This window comes from Micromys minutus, assembly GCF_963924665.1.
Source record: "Micromys minutus genome assembly, chromosome: 6".
NCBI lineage: Eukaryota > Metazoa > Chordata > Mammalia > Rodentia > Muridae > Micromys > Micromys minutus.
In genome coordinates this window covers 69037436-69057797 of record NC_137975.1, presented here as the reverse complement: position 1 = coordinate 69057797, position 20362 = coordinate 69037436, and the positions used below count along the sequence as shown (strand labels likewise).

General features: G+C 36.9%; 1 protein-coding gene across 9 annotated transcripts in view; it reads left to right on the top strand.

Annotated features, from left to right (window-relative positions):
• Positions 1-20362, top strand: part of SUGCT (succinyl-CoA:glutarate-CoA transferase) — a 714452-nt gene that overhangs the window by 160421 nt on the left and 533669 nt on the right. The gene's annotated exons all lie outside the window — the stretch shown is intronic.

Below are 20362 nucleotides of genomic sequence, written 5' to 3'. Positions count from 1 at the left end.
TACTTATCAGTGAGTATATACCATGCGTGTCCTTTAGGTCTGGACTGCTTTACTCAGGATGATCTTTTCTAATTCCATCCATTTTCTCCAAAGTTCATGATGTCTTTGTTTTTCATAGCTGAATAGTATTCCTTTGTGTAAATGAAGCACATTTTCTTTATTTTTTTTTTTTTTTATTTTTTTTTTTTTATTTTTTTGGTGAAAGGACATCTGGGTTGTTTCAGTTTTTGGACATTATGAATAAAGCTGCTATAAACATTATTGAACAAATGTCCTTGTGGGGTGGTGGAGCATCTTTTGAGTATATGTTCAGGAGTGGTATATCTGGGTCATGAGGTAGAACTATTCCTAACTTTTAGAGAAATGAAAAATTGATTTTCAGAGTGGTTGTACATGTTTGCACTCCCACCAGCAATAGAGGAGGCCAACGGGAATCAGTCTGTGTTAATCTTCTGAGCTTTTGAGCTGTCTAGTGATCTCTCATAGAACCCATTGTTTACTCCAAATAAAAACTCATTCTTTCCTAAAGGAGTGTCTGGTAAGTCCCTAGCTACTTCTGACTTCATAGAAGAGTTGCTTTTCCTACCCACAGTTTTTAGTCTCATCATGAGCTCCTTTGTAACCTATGAGTCTTGATCCCCCAAAAATCCCTCATTCTTTAAGACTGATTCTCTTATTAGCCTGAATTTTGGGTGTCAGATCATGACCATTATTCTCTATTTCTGACTTCATTCATTTATCTAGTATATAATAAAAGAAGATTTATTTTCTGACCCTGGTGGGAAGAACCTAAATTGAATGGAAGAGGCAAATTTCAGCCACCCTTAAGCTTTCTTCTGTTGTAGTCTTCTACGTGGATTGCACCCAACTTTGTTGCTTTGTATTGAAATATTTCTTCACCAGACTTACATCTCAATGAAAAGAAAACTATTATTCTTTCACACATTCACTAGACTTTCTAATAGTCACTGGATGCCAATATTGTGTCTGAAGTGTACCTGATGCTGGAGGAAGGGCTGCAGACACATGAGGTCAGGCATTTGCTTCCTGACACTTATGTTCTGGTGGATAGAGGCCCAGAAAACAATGTCTCATTTGAGAGAGTTGGTAAAGCTTCACTGAAACATAGACTGAGCTTAACTTGTACATCATTTTTCTTTCTACTTCTTGCTTAGGATTCTTTGACTTCACATAGTCTTTTTTCATTAGTTAGCTTTTTTTTTTTTTTTTTTTTTTTTTCTGTTCTCAACAACAAATCCTTTCTTCTCACTTGATATAGCTGTTATCTTTCTTTTGGATATTGGTTCAACAATACATTTTCCCACATTCTTCTCTTTCATTTTTTCGGCTTCATTAGTCCATTATTTTTAGAATTATACTTGCTGCTTTATGACCACTGCAGCTTTTCTTTTTTAAAAATTAATTAAAATTAACATTTTAAATGCTGTCTCCTCAGCTCCCCCACAGAGTCCCTCCTTTCTTCTGAGAGGATGAGCCTGCCTCTCACCAAGTCTCTGCAGGATTAGGCACATCCTCTCCCACTGAGGTCAGACAAGACAGCCCAGTTCATGAACAGATTCCACAGTCAGACTACAGCTTTAAGGAGAACCTCTGCTCCTTTAAAGAGAACCTCCAGTTGTTGGGGCAGCCACATGGAGATTGAGCTACACATCGGCTGTCCAACCTATATATGCTCTTTGGTTCATGGCTCAGTCTCTCAGAGCTCCCAGGGGACCAGGTTAGTTGACTCTGTTGGTCTTCCTGTAGGTTTCCTAGACTCTTTAGGGCCTTCAATCCTTTCTCCAATTCTTCCATTAGAGTCCCTGAGCTCTATCCAATGTTTGGTTGTGGGTCTCTGTATCTGTTTTGGTCATCTGCTGGGTAGAGTCTTAGAGAGAAGAGTTATGCTAGGCTCTGCAAGCATAACTGAGTATCATTAATAGTGTCAGGAATTGGTGCTTGTCCATGGATGGGTCTCAAGTTATTGGTTGGGCATTTCTTCAATTTTCTGTTTCATCTTTTTCCTGTATTTCTTTTAGATAGGACAAATTTTGGATTGAAAATTTTACTTGTGGGTTGGTGTCTTTATCTCTCTACTGGAGGTACAGTAGCTACCTACAGGAGGAGGTTTCTTCAGGTTTCTATATCCCTACTGTTAGGTATCTCAGCTAGTTACCCACATTGACTCCTGGATGCCCCCTCCACCCCAGCTCTCTGAGACTTCTTAGAGATTCCATCCCTCTGTTGTAGTTGATATTCAGTTGTAAATGGGGATAATTACCTTGCCTTTGATCACTCAACTCCCTGATAAAAGAAACACACCATTATGTTTATAATGAGAGATAACTAGAGATATCTACCCTCTAAGAGATTGAATCTTCTTCTCCATCAATAAGCCCAAATTATAATTTGCCATGGTCTGTCTGGGCAACTCTTAAATCCAATTGGCCAGCCTCCATTACCATCAATTTATGACTCTCCTAGCCAATGGGATCTTCTTTTCCTTTTGCCTCTCTCCCCACTTCTCCTGGTCTTCTCAGACCCCAAGCCTGGGAATTTAAACCCTGCCTGTCTTTCTTCTGCCAAGCTATTGGCTGTAGGCATCTTTATTCACAAATCAGGGATAACTTGGGGTGGGGCAAGGTTACTTAGTGTCATAGTGCAGACACATTTTCTGTCTATGTGCAGATTCTTTCCTCCCTGGGGGCCAGCATTTAGCATTACAAGACACAGCAAAAGACCAAACCCCAACTGCTCCACTCTTAACCCCAATCTGCCCTCCCCCTCATCTTCCTCTAAGCCCCCCCTACCAGAACCTTCCTTCCTGTTTATCTTCTTTGGGTCTGTGGGGGTATATCACAGGTATCCTGTACTTTATCCACTTATCAGTGAGTACATACTATGCATGTCCCTTGGGTCTGGGGCTACCTCACTCAGGATATTTTCTAGTTCCATTCATTTGTCTGCAAATTTCACAATGTCCTCATTTTTAATAGCTGAATAGTATTGCATTATGCAAATGAAACACATTTTTTAAAAATCTATTCATTGATTAAAGGATATCTAAGTTGTTTCCATTTTTTGGGTATTATAACTAAAGGGAAACATATAATTTTATGGTATGGTGAAGCATCTTTTGGCTATATGCCCAGGAGAGGTATAGCTGGATCTTCAGGTACAACTAATTTCAAGGCACCTTAATGTTCAACTGTGACATCTTGGTCATTGAATACAATGCTTTGCCTCCATTTTCATTCTAATTCAATTATTTATTTATTCATTCAACAACACCCAAGAGGTGACTATTTTGGACCTCATTCATAATATTACTACCACTTAGAAAGTCCCTTTCTTTGTTTTTGCTCGACTAAATCTTATCAAAGGGTCAGCTCTAATTCCTCTTTTTATCTCTTTGATTTTGAAAACTTTCTCTGTGACTTTGGATTTTAATGTTAATCTTCATGTATTGAGTAATGACACAGTCAAGAGTGCTTACTAAATATATGCCGAGTACTAAAAGAATCAATATAAATAGCTTTTCTATCTTTCCTGGTATCTTAGTTGCTGACACTCTATTATACAAACATATATTCTGAGGAATTAAGTTATTGAAAATAATCAAGTAATGTTTGATTAAGATGTAAAAAGACACATAATAAAAATAAATAAGCACATGGTAAAACTATGTGCTGCTTTGCCACATTTTTACTTACTAATATATCATTTAATTGCTTTTAATCACCCTTTGGGTCTTTTGATTCATTGGGTCAATGATTCATGGTAAGAAATATGTCTGACCTATTATCATAAATGAGTTTTTGAAATCTTATCCGGTTCTGTTGTCAGGTCTTACTTTCTGAAATTTTACATCTAGTTCCTTCACACTTGATTTTGATTCAAATGGATTGGCAAAATTCTTGTGTTTATTGCAAATCTGTCTTTCTTGTGGATTTATATGCAAAATAAACACCAATTTGATTTCCTATTATTAATGCTAACTTAAAGAAATGGGAACTGTGAATGTTCCTTTGTCAGTCACAAAGACTGCAACAAAGAGGGCTTTATAATGTGGTTTGTCTTTGCTAAGTAAATAAGATTGAGATTTAAAAATTATGAAAAAGTTTATTGGATTTCAGTGTTTACAGACAAAATGCTCATGATTGACATTTATTCCTAATTACACTGGAGTAGAAGCCAAATCATATGTATAGAAACCCAGACAACCTTGAGTGAGCACTACACTGAGTATTACATAATAAAAAATCAGTTTTATCTGGGAAGCTTATATAATCATCTGATTGGAAAGATGCTCAAACACTATTTCTTCTATTTCCAAATATCATGGCCCTACTAAATTTGTCTAGTAACAAGTTCACTCAGAAATCTAAAGTGTTTGGTTCTCTGTATAATGTCGTATAGAATCCAGACTAGCTGAGTCAGACTAGCTGCGTCATTTACTTACTTATTATGCATGTAACATTGGGCAGACTATAAACTGCTTTGTGCCTTGTTTTCTCCTTTTAAAACAGAATATCATAGCACTTCTCTCAATAGCTTACTGTGAGAATTAAACTGATAATGTGCCTAAACAACTGACATTACAACAGTGCAGTTTATGGGCTTTTACCATTACTGTGACCTCACATTCAAAATGAGAAGTATGGCATGTGTAAGTAAAGTTCTTATTCCCCCTATACTGTTGCTGTTGTGGGACTGCGATCTTGAGTATAACCATCAAGCTTTGGTAACCACTTAAATTTGGGCATGCTGACTTCCTCTCATAAAATGAGGGGTCAAAGTGGACATTAGATCTTTACCTAGGAGTCCAATACTTCCTTCTGCACTCTGCATTCTCTCTCCCATCTTATGTAATTCTGCTCATCTCTCTTCATGGTCTTTGGAGGTCTTTGAGTAAATAGAAAAAGAAGGCTATCTTAAACTGTGTGTGTGTGTGTGTGTGTGTGTGTGTGTGTGTGTGTGTATACTCCATCTTGTGGTTATAGGAAATTATTATCCATGGTGGGGTGAGATTTTTGATAGTACAACTATTTTAGAGTCACTACCATTACTATTAGCAACCTGACACCTATAAGTCAAATAAACTCATGGGTTTGCCATAGTAGGTTTAGGTGGCTTTGTTGCTTTGTTCTGTCTTTGGTGCCTTATTTATTGTGAAAAGAAGCTTCTTCATGCACACTAGTTCTTGTAATACCTTTCAGTGCAGGTTGGCTAAAAATGTGTTATCTGCTTCTAATTTTGTTCATTGTTGTTCTGAGAGAATCAGTCCTTACTTTCTTGTGAGGGATATAAGCCGTTCATGCCTGCAATCCCTGCTTTAGGTAGCTAGAGGCAGGACAAATAGGAGTTACCCAATAAACTGAATGTCAGCTTGAGATATATGAGCTCTTACCTCAAAAATCAAAACAAAAACAAAAACAAAAACAAAAACAAATCAAACAAAACAAATGAAAGATCTAAGGTCTAGAATTTGACATGCAATATCGTCGATAGGATGAAAAAGATGCCAGGAACTCAAATCTCTGATAGAAGACAAATTTCTCTGTAAGAGATGTATTCTCTACAACTACTAGTTTTTCTCCATTGTTTTATAAATAATATTTTTTATTCTTTGAAGTTTTATACAACATATTGATCATATACATCCATCTACCATAATATAATTTAAAAATTTTAATTATAATTTCATTATTTCTTCTTCCCTCTTTTTTTGTCTGCCTCTCTGGTTTCTTGGCTCTTTTCTTCCTCTTACCAAATCCACAGCATCCTTTTTTAAAAAATGTCATTGTTATATGTCCTTATTAATAAATAAACATACAAATGCAACTGACTGAGTCTGTTTAGTGGTACCTTCATGTATATGTTCATAGAGTCAACCACTTGATATTAGATAAATAATTAGGGGCTCATTATTAAGGATCACTAATTTTTCTTTCAGTTTTTAATTACTTGTTGTTCCTCATCTAGGGTTAAGGTTTATGAAATTTCCCTCATCTACATTGGGATGTCAACTAGTATTGGAATTGTTTGCATTGTGTTTTGACAGCTACACAGTTGAGATTTCCTGAATATTTCCCACCATAACTACAAGGTACAATCTCACTAAAGACTTTCAGTCTCCTAGCTTTTATATTCTTTCTTCCTATTCTTCAAAATGTTTTCTTAAATCTTAGGTACAGGAGTTTTACTGTAGCTGTCCCTAGATTTTGACCAGTTGTTGCTTTTTATAATATTAAAAAGAGAACTTCTTCGATGAAGCATGAGATCTATGCTTATGTCTGAATATCAGGGTAGGTATTTAGAAGGTAAACAGGAATTATACTTGTTTACACCTGTAGTGCATTCTCCTTGAGACTCATGAACTCACTACCCATGGGTGGTTAGTTAAGATTATACAGTTACAAGCAGATTTCCCCCAGCTGAGTGAACCATAAGCCTGACTAGAAAGTTGTTGGTTACCACCAAAATATAATTGTCACTAGTGCACATCTCAGAATATCTTGCCATTATCATCATTGTGGTTCCCAAGTGTCACAGCTAGGTAGGAGTGTTGATTGCTTTCCTCCCTGAGCAGCTGGTTTATCACATTCTACTACTATGAAAACTAGTCCTCAGGAAAGATGCTTTTGGGCCAGTTCCAGCTTAAATCCTCCTAGAGTATTTAAATCCTAGTCTAAGAGTGCATGGCATCTCCAGCAAAAGAATTTTACTTTCAATTTCTGGGAAGTAACCAAGATCAATAATAGTGGATTATATTGTTTGGGTGACAGTTTCTTGGACTCTGACCAAGAACTTAAAATGAAGTTCCTTATGACTGATACTGAGGTTTGCTTTTTAGGTACTTTATGGCACTGAGGGCATCAAAAATCACTATAATATACATATATAATATAATAAATGATCTATATAATAAAAATATATAATTTTGGTAAACAGAAAAAGTTCTCTATGTCTTTAAAGCACTTTTCATGTTCTCACTTCTCATTCTGTAATTTTACTCTCTTTTACTTTCCCAGTTTATGTTTTGACCCTGTTTTACCAATTTCTCCTTTCATACCACTTATCCTGATATTCAACTGTCCCATTTTACTTTTCTTGTTTCTGTGGTTCCTGTAGGTTATATATTCTGATCTGGAGATTTGGAGCTAGGAACCAGAGATGAGAAGGAATATGTGGTACTTGCCTTTAAGTTCTGGGTTGCCTCACTTGATATAATAGTTTCTTAGTTCTACCCCTGGATGCCACATTTTCATGCTTTCCTTTTTCTTTACAGATGATTAGAATTTCTTTGTGTATATGTCCCATGTTTTTTGTTATCCATTTGTAAATTAAGGGATATTCAGGTTGTTTCCATTTTCTAGCTGTTAGGAACTGAGCTTCAAGCATAATGGCTGAGTGAATATCTAAGGAGCAGGAAGTAAAGTCCCTTGAGCATAGACCAAGGAGTTGTATAGTTTGGTCATGTGGTAGATTTAATTGTAGCTTTTTGAGAACTCTCCAAACTGATTTCCAGAGTGTCTATTTTTATTCCTGTTCATTTCAGTGGTGCATTATGGCTCCCCTGTTCATATCCTCTCTTGTATTTTTTGTCTGGCCTTTAAATATTCTGACTGGAGCAACATGGAATCTCAAAGTTGTTTCCATTTGCATTCCCTTAGTTGCTAAGGATGAACATGTTTTAAGATATTTCTTAGCCATTATAATTTCCTTTTTTTGTTTTTGAGAACACTCTATTTAGGTTCATTGTCCATTGTTAATTGGTTTACGTGTTTTTGAATTCTTTATATATTCTGGATATTAATCCCCTTTCAGATGTGTAGCTGGCAAACATTTTCTCCCATTATGTGAGCTTCCTCTCTACTTGATTGTTTTCTTGACTGTACAGACGACTTTTAGTTTTATGATGTCTTACTTGTCATTTGTTGGCCTCATCCTGAGCAAATACCCTCCTGTCCTGAAAGTTCTTCCATACAACATTTGTAGGGTGCCACCCATTCTGTCTTCTAGGATTTCCAGCATTTCAAATATCACCTTGAGGTCTTTGATCCATTTGAAACTCATTTTTGTGCAGTGATAGATATGGTTCTGATTTCATTCTTCTACCCGTGTTTCCCCAGCACTATTTCTTGAAGATGCTGTATTTTTTTTTCTTTAGTGTGTGTTGTGCATCCTCAAATGTCATTTGCCTGTCGGATGATGCTTTCTTAGTTGTGTATTCTATTTTGTTCTGTCATTTAAACGTTTGTTTTTGTGCCAGCACCTTATTGTTTTAGTTACTACAGCTCTGTAATATTTCTTGAAATCTGCACTGGTAATCCCTCCATCATTTTTCTTTCTTTTCCTGTGGGAAGCTATCTGGGGTCTTTTATGGTTCCACAGGTGTCTTAGGACACTTTTCCTCTTTCTGTTAAGAATATTGTGAGCATTTGTTTAGGATTTCACATAATCTGTAAATTACTTTTGGCAGAATGGTCATTTTCACAATATCAATTCTACCTATTCATGAACATATGGAGTTTTTCCATTTTATAATTTCTTCCTGTTTCTTTTTTTTGTTTTTTAATTTCAGGTTTTCATTGCAGGGATAGTTTATGTCCTTGGTTAGGTTTACTAGATGTCTTATTTTCTCTCTTGTAAAAAGAAAGAAAAAGTGCAACCATAATCTCTTTCTCAGCCTATTCATTGTTCGTATTTAGAAAGTCTACTGATTTTTGTAATTTGACTTGGTATTCTGCCATTTTCCTGAAATTGTTGATTGTTTCTTAAAGTTTTCCGATAGGATTTTATGATCTCTCATATACAATATAATATCATAAGCAAATAGGGATCATTTAATTTATTTTCTTTTCATTTGTATTGCATTAACTTACTTCTCTTAGTGCTCCAGTTATTGCTTCAAGAAGCATATTGAAGAGGAGTAGGGGTAGTGGACAGTCTTGTCTCCTTCCTAATTTGAATGGGATTACTTCGGTTTCTTTCTCCACTTAGGATGATTTTGGTTATGAGTTTGTTACATAGACCCTATTTTATATAAAGTTGTAGGTCTTTTATTATGACTTATATTATATTTTGTCAGACTTTTCTTATATTGAGATAATCATGTGATTTTTGTTTTTACAACAATTTGTACAGTTAATTACATTCATTAGCTTATACATGTTGAACCTTCATAGATTCTCCAGGATCGAGGCAACTTTAGTGTGGTGGATACACACACACACACACACACACACACACACACACACACACACACACACCACACATACATACATACATATATATATATATATATATATATATATATATATATATATATATTGTTGTTTGGCTTACATCTATTTTACTGTCAATTTTTAACATATATTCTTCAGAGTTGTTGGATTGTAGGTTTTGTGTGTGTGTGTGTGTGATCTTTTGGCATTAGAATGCTACTGGATTTATAGAAGAGTGTAAAAGTACTTCTCTTTCTATCCTTGGAAAAATAATTTAGAATGTATTGGTTGTAGATATTCGTGAAAGTTTGGCTGTAATTCTGCTGCAAATCCATCTGTGTCTTTGCTTGTTTCAGTTAGAAGAGTTTTTATTGCTGTTTCAACCTTCCTCTTTGTTATAGGTCTGTTTAGATTGTTTATCTCTTCTTGATTTAACTTTAGTGGTTTGGCTACATCTAGAAATTCAACCATTTCTGTTAGATATTTCAATTTAATAGACTACAGATTTTTAAAGTATTTTCTTATGATATCCTGTAATATTTTGGGGTCTATTGTAATCTTCCACTATCCATTTCTGATTCTGTAAATTTGGGTTCTTTCTTTATTTGGATTAGTTGGGCCAAGAGTCTGTCAATCTTGTTTATCTTCTCAAAACAAAGTAAAACATCTCCTCCAAAATAAAGTGGAACACCTCCCTGAAACAGCTCTTACATTCCTTGATTCGTTCTTTTGTATTGTTTTCTTTGTTTTGATCTCATTCATTTCTGCTCTTGAGTTTTATTCTTGCCATCTAATGAATTTTGGTTTCGTTTGTTTGTGTTTGTCTAAAGTCTTGAGTTGCATCATTAAGTTGTTTATTTGTGTTCTTTCTGAGAATTTTTTAATGTAGGCACTTAGAGCTAAAACTTTTCCTCCTATGACAGCTCTTAATGTGCCCCAGAGGTCTTCTTTTGTTATGATTTTTATTAAGTTCCAAGAACTTATAAGTTTTTTCTGTGACCTACTCACCATTTAATAATGAGTTATTTAATGTCCCTGAGTTTGTATACTTACTAGAAGTTTGTTTTCTATAAATTTTATGTTTTCTTAAAAAATTATAGTTAGCTAGTATACACAGAACTTTTTGATGTTTCCCACTTTCTGATTTTGTTAAAGATTTATGTCATAGGATTTGGTCTATTTTAGAGAAAATTAAGTGGTTTACTGGTCAGAGTGTATATTCCTTGGGGTTAGTGGATTATCTTACAGAAATCATTTAAGTCCACCTGATATATAATATCATTTAATTGTAAAGTTTCATGTCTACTTTTTTTTGTTTAAATAAATTGTTTTCTTCAGGAAGTGGAATAATTAAGTTGCCTAGTAGTATTGTGTTGGCATTAATATTTGTCATTAATTCTAGTAATATGCTTTTTATGAAAGTTGGCTTACCTGAGTTTGGTTAATACATGTTTAGGATTATAATATTTTCTTGGTTAATTGTTCCCTTGATTAGAATGAAGTTTCTTCTTTATTGACTCAGCTTAGTTTTAAAGTCTCTTTTATCAGCTCTCATTTTCTTGGATGTGCTTTTCCATCTGTTCTCTTTAAGATGATCCCCTTTTTAAAGCTTGATTTCTTAATTTCACAAAGATAGATTCTTGCTTCTTTAATTTCTTCATCTATCATGTTTTTTTTAGATTAGAAAATCGAGGTAAGTAATATTTAGAGTTATTAGTAAAAGTGTGTATTGACTGGAGTAATTTTGTTGCTTTTTTGCTGTTAGTGTTCTAGTCATGCTTATGTTTCAGTAACTACAACTTTTCTTTCTAGAGTCTCTTGTATGCTTGCTCCTTTCTTCATTCTAGAGTATTACTTTATAGGGTTGCTTTAGTGGACATAAATTAATGTCTCTATCATGAAGAGGCGTGGGGATGTGTTCCAGGGGCCCTACTCAGAGGTCTCTGGTCAGGGAGGGGGAATGGCTTCCACTGCCTTGCCTGTTAGGTCCGGGCAGGTGTGTGGGTTCAGGCAAAGTAGAGAGAGCTCAGGGCAGGGAGGGGGAAACAGGTTCTGCCACCCCCATGGCTGATGCTGCCCCCACCTCTGTCTCTGCTGCAGGATGCTGTGCTGGCTGAACCAGCAGGAGACCCCTGTGGAGGGTTTAGGGAAACTTTAGGTGAAGAGATCTCTTCCTAAGCAGTAGTGTTACAGCTCTTATGACAGAAGCTCTCAGATGATGGAATAATTCCTGCACTGTCGCGCCCAACCTCGACCAGCAAGGAAGACAGGACCCAGGGGAAGATCTTCAAGCAGTTTATTCAGGATCCTTGAACAAGCTTCTTCTTCAGCTTCTGTCTCCGACCCCAGGGGGAAAGCCCACACAGGCTTAAATCCCCTTGCTCCATCAACCCCTGTAAGCCACGTGGGCCCTGCAGATAGGCTGCTTCAATGGGAAGCAGGCAAGCTGAACAGGCACAGCCAAATAAGGTCTTGTTTACTACTGAGAGCACTCACTATCAAGGAGGTGGCATCTTCGGGTGCGGCACCTTGCAGCTCTCTACACTGCACAACTTTAATTTCCGGCCTGCCTCATACATACAGCGTTGAGATGTTTCAGAGTCTGACAACAGGCGCTTCCTATTGGCTTGGCCCGAGGGCTTGGAAATAACTTATCTACATATTTGAGCGTGTGGTCCTGCTTTTGTCTTGAGCCTACCTAACCTGTGGTCACATCCTCTCCTGCGGAGGAGGAATTTGGAGCATGACAAATGCCACTGTAGCTGCCTGAGGGTGGACATGATCTCTCTGGAGAGTAGGAAGCTGCCTGCTGTCCCTTAGGGACTCCAAGGCTTCACTTACCTAGACTGAGAATCAGGGTATCCCTCACCACCTATTGTCCCACAAAAAGTTTTTATTTTTTTCTTCTTATTATGGATGATAGTTTTGCTGGGTAAATTTGTCTGTGTTTCCTATATTAGTGAAATTAGAGTATATCTCTCTATACATTCCTAGCTTTCATAGATATTTTGGGGAGCACATAGGTATTACTGTGGTAGATTTTTCTCTATATGTGACTTACTTTTTTTGTGGGTGCAGCAAACTTTATTGATGGATTTCAAGAGAGTAGAGAGGGCTCCCTGGGCTCCTCCTATTAATATGGGGTTCTGGGATGGAAACTGTAAGGGAGATGTTCAGTGTTGTGGGCTGAGTTAGGACAGGGACTCTTCTGCAGCTGAGGGCCTCTCTCTTGCTCTCATATAATGGCTGGAGTGGGCAACCTAGGGCTTTTTACTCCTTGGAGGCAATGTAGGCCATGAGGTCTACTACCCTGTTGCTATAGCCATTATTCATTGTAATACCAGGGAATGAGCTTAACAAATTGCCCCTGAGAGCAATGCTAGCCACAGCATCAAAGGTAAAGGAGTATGAGTTACTGTTGAAGTTACAGGAGACAATGTGGCACTCAGTGTAGCCCAGGATGTCCTTTAGTGGGTCCTCAGATACCTGCTTCACTACCTTTTTGATGTCATCATACTTGGCTTGTTTCTCTAGGGAGCATGTCAGATGCACATCAGGGATGGGTGTGGGGGAAGGAACATGGAAGGCCATGCTAGTGAGGTTTAAGGATGACCCTGCTCACAGCCTTGGAAGTACCAGAGGATACAGGGATGATGTTCTGGGCAGTCCTGTGGCAATCACACCACAGCTTTCTGTTGCAGTAAATATTAAAAAGGAATGGGTTATCTCTTTAATGGACTCTGCGGTCTTACTTCACAGGTGCTGCTCTAGTGTGGAACTGAACACACAGACTATGTCACTCTGTCCACAAGCTACACACTCCACACAATTCCCTTCTCTGGTGGTTCACTCTGCCTGCCCTTCTGTTTTGTCTCGGGTGGTGGTCACCACCCCAGCATGTTTTTTTTACTCCACCACCCAGCACAAACATGACTCTAAAGCTTGATAGCTTTTCATACAGGTTTATAATTATATTCTCAATCCACAAAACCCTCTATACCATAAGAATACATCAAATGGACAAAGATACAAACTGCCCTTCTCTATGAGATAAAAGACCTATAGAATCCCTTAAAATATTTCTATCTACCTATTGCCAATTATGGCCACCAGAATCCTGGTCTGCTTTCTGTAGCTCTATCTTGATTCTCCTCCATCTCTTTTCCTCTTCCATTTGCCTACCTTTTCTCTCCCTACCTCTGCACTGTCTAATCATATATCGCCTTAACACAAATTGACAGCTTTCCAGAGGGGCTATCTGAGTGACAATGATGTGATGTGATGGCCACAGCTACAAGTCCTTTCATAATGCCAAAGTTGTCGTGGATGGCCAGGGGGGATAAGCAGTTGGCGGTGCAGAAAGCATTGTTGAAAATCTTGAGCGAGTTGTCATACTTCTCTGGTTCATACCCATCATACACATAGGGGCATTGGCTGAAGGAACAGAAATGATAACCATTTTGGCCCAAGTAGGCCTTGGCCTTCTCTATGGTTGTAAAGATGTCAGGAGACTTTATACTCCACATATTCCACATACTCCACTTAAATATCACATACTCAGCTCCAACACTATCCCATTTAATGTTAGTGGAATCTTGCTCCCGGAAGGTGGTGTTGGACACTCATTGTTAACAAGTCTCCCATTCTCAGCCTTTACTGTGCTGATGAACTTGCTATGGGTAGAATCATAATGGAATATGTAGACCATGTAGTTGAGATCAATTAAGGAGTCCTTGATAGCAATAATCTCCAATTTACGAGATGCAGATGAGGAAGCAGCTCTAGTAACTATGTATAGCCAAATCTGTTCATGCTAATCTACACCATTGTGTCTAAGGGACAAGGCTGGCACTGTACAAAAAGATTGTCTCTGGAACAGGGAGGAGCAGAGAGCCATAACATTTTTTTTCTTTTGCAAATTTTAATATTCTTTCTTTGTTTTTTATATTTAGTGTTTAATGCATTATTTTTTATGGGCAGTTTCTTGTCTGATATTTTCCTTTGGTTTTTCTCTGTGCTCTTTGAATCTTTATAGATATGTATATCCTTAGATTAGGGAAGTTTTCTTCTATGATCTTGTTGATGATCTTTTATAAACCATTGACCTGGTTACTGGGTAGGTTCATAAATTTGAAGTACAGCAAAGCCTTTTTTTTTCTTTTTTTTCTTTTTTTTTCTTTTTTTTAAATGACTTTATTTTACAAAACAAAGATAAATGTACAGATTTTAAACATTTTTTGCTTAAAATTATACATTTTTGTCAGTACTGTTTTTTCAGATATTAAAATAATTTTTACATAAAACTATGTGAATATATTTTTTAGTCAGTACTTGATTTTTTCAAGGGCTTGACAGTATGCATTGAAAACCTAATAGTTACCATGAGCATAAAGTACATGCAAAATAAATCGCAACATGGAAATAGTCAAAGTCTTCTTGTTTTGTAAATATATTTTTTTTTGTTTTCTTTATTTCTTGGACTTCATACAGTCTGTGAGTTGTTTCTGGGGGAGTGCAAGCCTCTGGGGTTAGCATCCCAATATCAGTGATTGCATATTATGTCTGTTCTTTTGTGACTGGGTTATCTCACTCAGGATGATATTCTCTAGATGCAGCCATTTTCTTAAGAATTTGGTTAAGTCATTGTTTCTGGTGGCTGAGTAGTATTCCATTGTGTAAATGTACCACAATTTTTGTATCCATTCATCTTCTGAAGGACATATGGGTTCCTTCCAGCTTCTGGCTATTATAAATAGAGCCGCTATGAACATTGTGGTGCATATATCTTTGTTGTGTATTAAAGTGTCTCTGGGGTATATGCCCAGAAGTGGAATAGCTGGGTCTTCAGGTAGTACTATATCCAATTTTCTGAGGTATCGCCAGACTGATTTCCAGAGTGGTTGTATTAGTTTGCAACCGCACCAATAGTGGAGAAGTGTTCCTCTTTCTCCGCAGCCTCGCCAGCATCTGCTGTCATCTGATTTTTGGATCTTGGCCAATCTGACTGGTGTGAGGTGGAATCTCAGGGTTGTTTTGATTTGCATTTCCCTGATGGCTAAGGATGTCGAGCACTTCCTCAGATGTTTCTCGGCCATTCGGTGTTCCTTAACTGAGAACGTTTTGTTTAGCTCTGTACCCCATTTTTTAATAGGGTTATTTGATTCTCTGGTGTCTAGCTTTTTGAGTTCCTTGTATACCTTGGATATTAGGCCTCTATCTGATGTGGTGTTGGTAAAGATCTTTTCCCATTCTGTTGCTTGCCGTTTTGTTTTCTCGACAATGTCCTTAGCCTTACAGAAACTTTGCAATCTCATTAAGTCCCATTTGTTAATCTTTGACCTTAGAGCTTGAGCCATTGGTGTTTTGTTCAGGAAATTTTCTCCTGTGCCTATGTGTTCTAAGGTTTTCCCTACTTTCTCATTTAATAGTTTCAGTGTCTCTGGTTTAATGTGGAGATCTTTGATCCACTTACACTTGAGCTTTGTACAAGGAGATAAGAAAGGGTCTATTTTCATTCTTTTGCATGCTGAGTGCCAGTTGGACCAGCACCATTACGTCAAAGCCTTTTAACTCTATTAGACAGAGATAGAGGTATAGCAGGGCATAGTCTGAATTCCTCAGGCTGTGGAATATGACTACTTAGAGTAACCATTATTTTAAAGGGGTAGGTTCATTCTGTAACAGTAGAGAATAAGTAATTAATCCAAATATTGGAAAAAGTACAACATATTACAAGGAAATTTCAGAACAAGAAGCTATTAATAGCAAGTCTGATAGTATGATTATCAGGAAAGTAAGTCTCTGTGGCAAAATCCTGAAGAAAAGGACACACTAGCTTAACCAGATGCTTGTCAGAGCTCTAGTGAATATAGAGCTGTTGAAATGTTACAATTCTTGGGCCAAATTACAGATTATCTTGTGTTGTTTTTGCCTCTTATTATCCATTTATGACTAACTTCTGTGTGTTATTTAACATTCTTGTGACTACTAAAAAAGTCTTTGTAAGGTACAGACCCCTAGCTTCTTCAAGGCAAAGGCTAAAACGGCTGTCAGGCCCATGACTGACTGAGGCTCCCCTGCTTTGTGCTCTCTCTCTCTCTCTCTCTCTCTCTCTCTCTCTCTTTCTCTCTCTCTGTCTTTGTCTTCGAGCTTTTACACAGTATAATCATTCCTTTTCATCTGTCTCCTTGCTCCATTAGGTGTCTAAATACTGACTTTTCATCTATTCATAAATCTTATTACTTATTAATAAGAATAAAGGAAGCTGATCATATAGCATTTAATTAAGTAATTAATTAATTAATTTTTACATCTGGCACAGTGTCTTTCACATAGCAGTCTTGGCATTTGTTCAATAAACAAATATTTATTACTATTTAAATTATTAAAAATTTCAACACTGAAATTCAGTGTTATGTGCATGAGAATATAAAATGGGTTTATACTAAAGAGTGTTTACCTCTAACTTAAAGAGAAGAACAAGAGAAGACACAAATGTTGTTATAGCATAGGGAAAACAGAGGAGTGGGGGTTGTTGACTAGCTGTGTGATATCATACAAGTTATTTTTCTTCCCCATTATTTTACTTACCCATGTATAATCATGCTAAACTACTTGGTTGGGCATTCTTAAAGCCTTGGTTTTCAAATCTGATGTGCAACTAAAAGTACACTCACCAAATGATTTTCCCCCATGGTCCCTAGGGAATGTGATTCAGAAACTTAGGGATGGGTTACAAGAATTTTTCTTACCCTCTACAATATAACTAGTGCACAGCTATGTTTGAGAGCCTAATCTAGTAGCTTTTAGTTTTGACATCTTAATGCCCTGCAATTGTAGAACAAGGCCACCTTAGAAAGACAGTAGTTGTATTAGGAAACTCCATTCATTTAAAGTTAGAACAAATTTTGTCTCTTGTGTGAACAACGGGCTTGATGGGAAAGATGATGTTAAAATTGGCCACTAAGACTTGGTAGAGATATGGGAAAGTACAGGTTTCCTTAGTATTTAGTGTAATGTAGTTTTTGGCCAGACTATATATACATGACAGCAGGAGCAGTGACCTGTTTAACACAATAGACCATGGTTCCAGTTTTCTTTTTGCTCTCAAAATTGTTTTCTTTTTCTAGATGATATATTTTGTGGCTTCAGATTGCTTTCTGGAAGTGCAGCATGTGGTCAGGTCAAGCACCATAAGGTTTCTTCATGAAATAAAAGAGCACAACTTTCCTCAAGCCTCTAGGGGCTGTGCCCTTTGTGATCCCCTTAAGCTAGTCCTGATTGGACTTCTGGCTTGACATAAAGACTACCAGGACCACTATGTTATTTAAAATAATAGATTTACTGCAGAATTATTATTATTAAAGCAAAGTTGGCCTTTTTGTTTAGATGAAACCATATAAAGGCAACATTCTGAGTAAATTATATAGCATCCATTTGATGAAATAATGAGCCTAAGTTTAGGGGATAAAAGCAATGATCTAATGCAATATTTAGAATGAGTGTTTAGTATGTAGTTATTAACCTAAAAGTCACATCCTGCATTCTTTTAATTTGTGAAAAATTTGTCACTAATTGCCCAAGAAACCTCTGATTTTTCATACAAAATCACCTCATAGCTGTTGACTCCCCCCTTCTTCTGCCTTAAAATACAGCCCTATAAACAGTAGATTACTCTTAGATTTGTATGCCCCCTCTAAATATTAAACTGCTAACTTTAGCCCCATTGCTGTTTTTCAAAAATAGAATTCTTTCTCCATCCAGCTTTGTCTTTGAGAATCTACCAACAAATCACAGTTTTATTTTAATGACAACTGGTTTAAAATCTTATTTAATCTTTTTAACCTATTGAGAACCTGCTAATTTTCAAACATTTTGAAGCTTAATTACTGAATTGTAGAGGAAATGGATATTATCTTTCATTTAGAAGCACTTTGAGAGATAAGTTATGGTCTTTAATTCAAATTCACCCAAAGTGAAGCAGGTTCAGGCAAAAAGAAGTAAAAAATTGAAAGGATTAGCAGGTTGATCTCTTGTGGGCCAGGCCAATCTGGTCTTCATACGGAGTTTCAAAACATCCAGGCCTATGAAGAGACTCTCCATCCCTCCTCCTCCCCCTCTCCTTCCCCCCTCCCCTCCCTTTCCCTTTCTCTCTTCTTCCTCCTCTCCTGTTCCTTCTCCTTTCCCCCTTCCTTCTCATTCGTTCTCCCTTTCCTTTACCACCCCCATCTCTCTCATATACACATACACACCCACACTTGCACTCATACATAAACACATGAAAGGGAAAAATAAGGCATATAAAAAATAAAGTAGCCAGGTTAATACCCAGCCTTGAGTCTAGCCATTACCTATCCTCATTTTATGATTTGCAGAGCTTGTCATCATCCAATCTACCGCTTCATGTGTCTTTGCTGATGATGGTGTAGCAAAATTTGTTGTCTTTGATGTGAAAAATAGACCTGTAGTAATTAATTTCCTGCAATAGTTACCTTTATGCATCTAAACTCTTGGCCTCTAGTATTTTCAGAGTGTCTTAGTGACTTTCACTGATGTATCTTTGAAAGAGAAAATAAAAAGACTTCATAAGAGATATATGAAAGAGGAATCTGTCTTACTAACTTCAGACTTCAGAAAATGTCCCCAAATTCAGGAAGAGGAATCATGAGAAAATGTCCACTATTGCATCTCTTCCATATTATTATTTGACAGCTAAAAGGAATAGTATTGGTAGAAGTGCAGATGTTAATTGGAAGGTTGAGACCATTTACTATTTTGCAAATGTGTGTTATGTTTTCAAAACTGCCTGTTGTTATGACATATGTTTCATCCAAAGGACTTGGGATATTATCTTTCTACATATTTGGATTTCAAATGTTTTTTATTTGATTTAAAAATACCTTAAAACCTACAAGTTTAGCTAAAATGATCATAGGTTTAGAGAAAAATACTTGAGGGCCCAAGGAGTTAAATGAGATCCCAACAGTCATCTACCTACTTGGGTGCTGGCAAAACTTAGAAACCATGACTCTTGCCTTCCATTCCTGGGTATTTTTTACTACAAAATGCTCTCTTGATTTTGCATTTTGAAAGACACAGAAGTGATCTGTGAAATGGTGATTAGCACTAGGCAGCCCAAGCAGCCCTGGAGTGCTTTATGGTTCAAATGCCCAAGACCAGATGGAAGTCCAGAAGCGGATGACTCAGAATTTATTAGTTTTGCCACCTGGGTAGTACAGCCAAACCAGCTGCCACAAGGCAGTTCCAATTTCAGCAAAGCAGTAAATGAACACCAAAATGAGAGCCAGTCTCCATATGAAAGGAGAATGGCTGATGCAGCAGCAAGTTTCACTCAGCACGATTCCTACGGAGATCTCTCATAGGAAGTGCAGTTCTTATACCAGGCACAGGGCAAGGAACACTTATGGCTCCTCGCCCTGAAAGATCAACATCCCAGTTGTTCCAGAGGCTACTGTCAGTTTGGTATATTCGGATATATGTATATATGTGTGTGTATATATATATATATGTATATATATATATACATATACATACATACATATGTCAAGTTAGTTTCTAGACACATCTGATGCTCTGGAAGAGGAATAATAATAATATATCTAATGCTGTATAAAAGCTGTATTGCGAACTTACAGGGTTTTTCCTTGTGAATTATGAAATATCATTTATTACCTTATATAGTTTCAATCCCTGGAGGCCTAAGTATCCAGTTATCCTAAGATTTCTATGGATGGGCATAGAAATCTTGCCATTATCTTCATGTTTTCTTTATGTGGACTTGAAAGTTTATAGCTTGTGCCTGTATCCCAGTACACAGCAAGATGAGGCAGGAGAATTGCTGTAAGCTTGAAGCTAGCTTTGGTAATAAAGTTTGTTCCAGGATACCCTGATGTAGACTGAGGTAGTATCTCAAGTCTTAAAATAAGAAAAAAACAAACAAACAACAACAACAAAACCTAAAAAAACTAATGAAAATCAAAATAAGAAGGTTTCCAGGTCTGTCCATGAAACAAGGCTAAAGCGGGGTTTCAGATGGTCCTTAACTATCTTTCATACTCATTACGCTATTCTTCTTCCCTCTTTCCTTACTTCTTAAACAGATCTATGGTGTC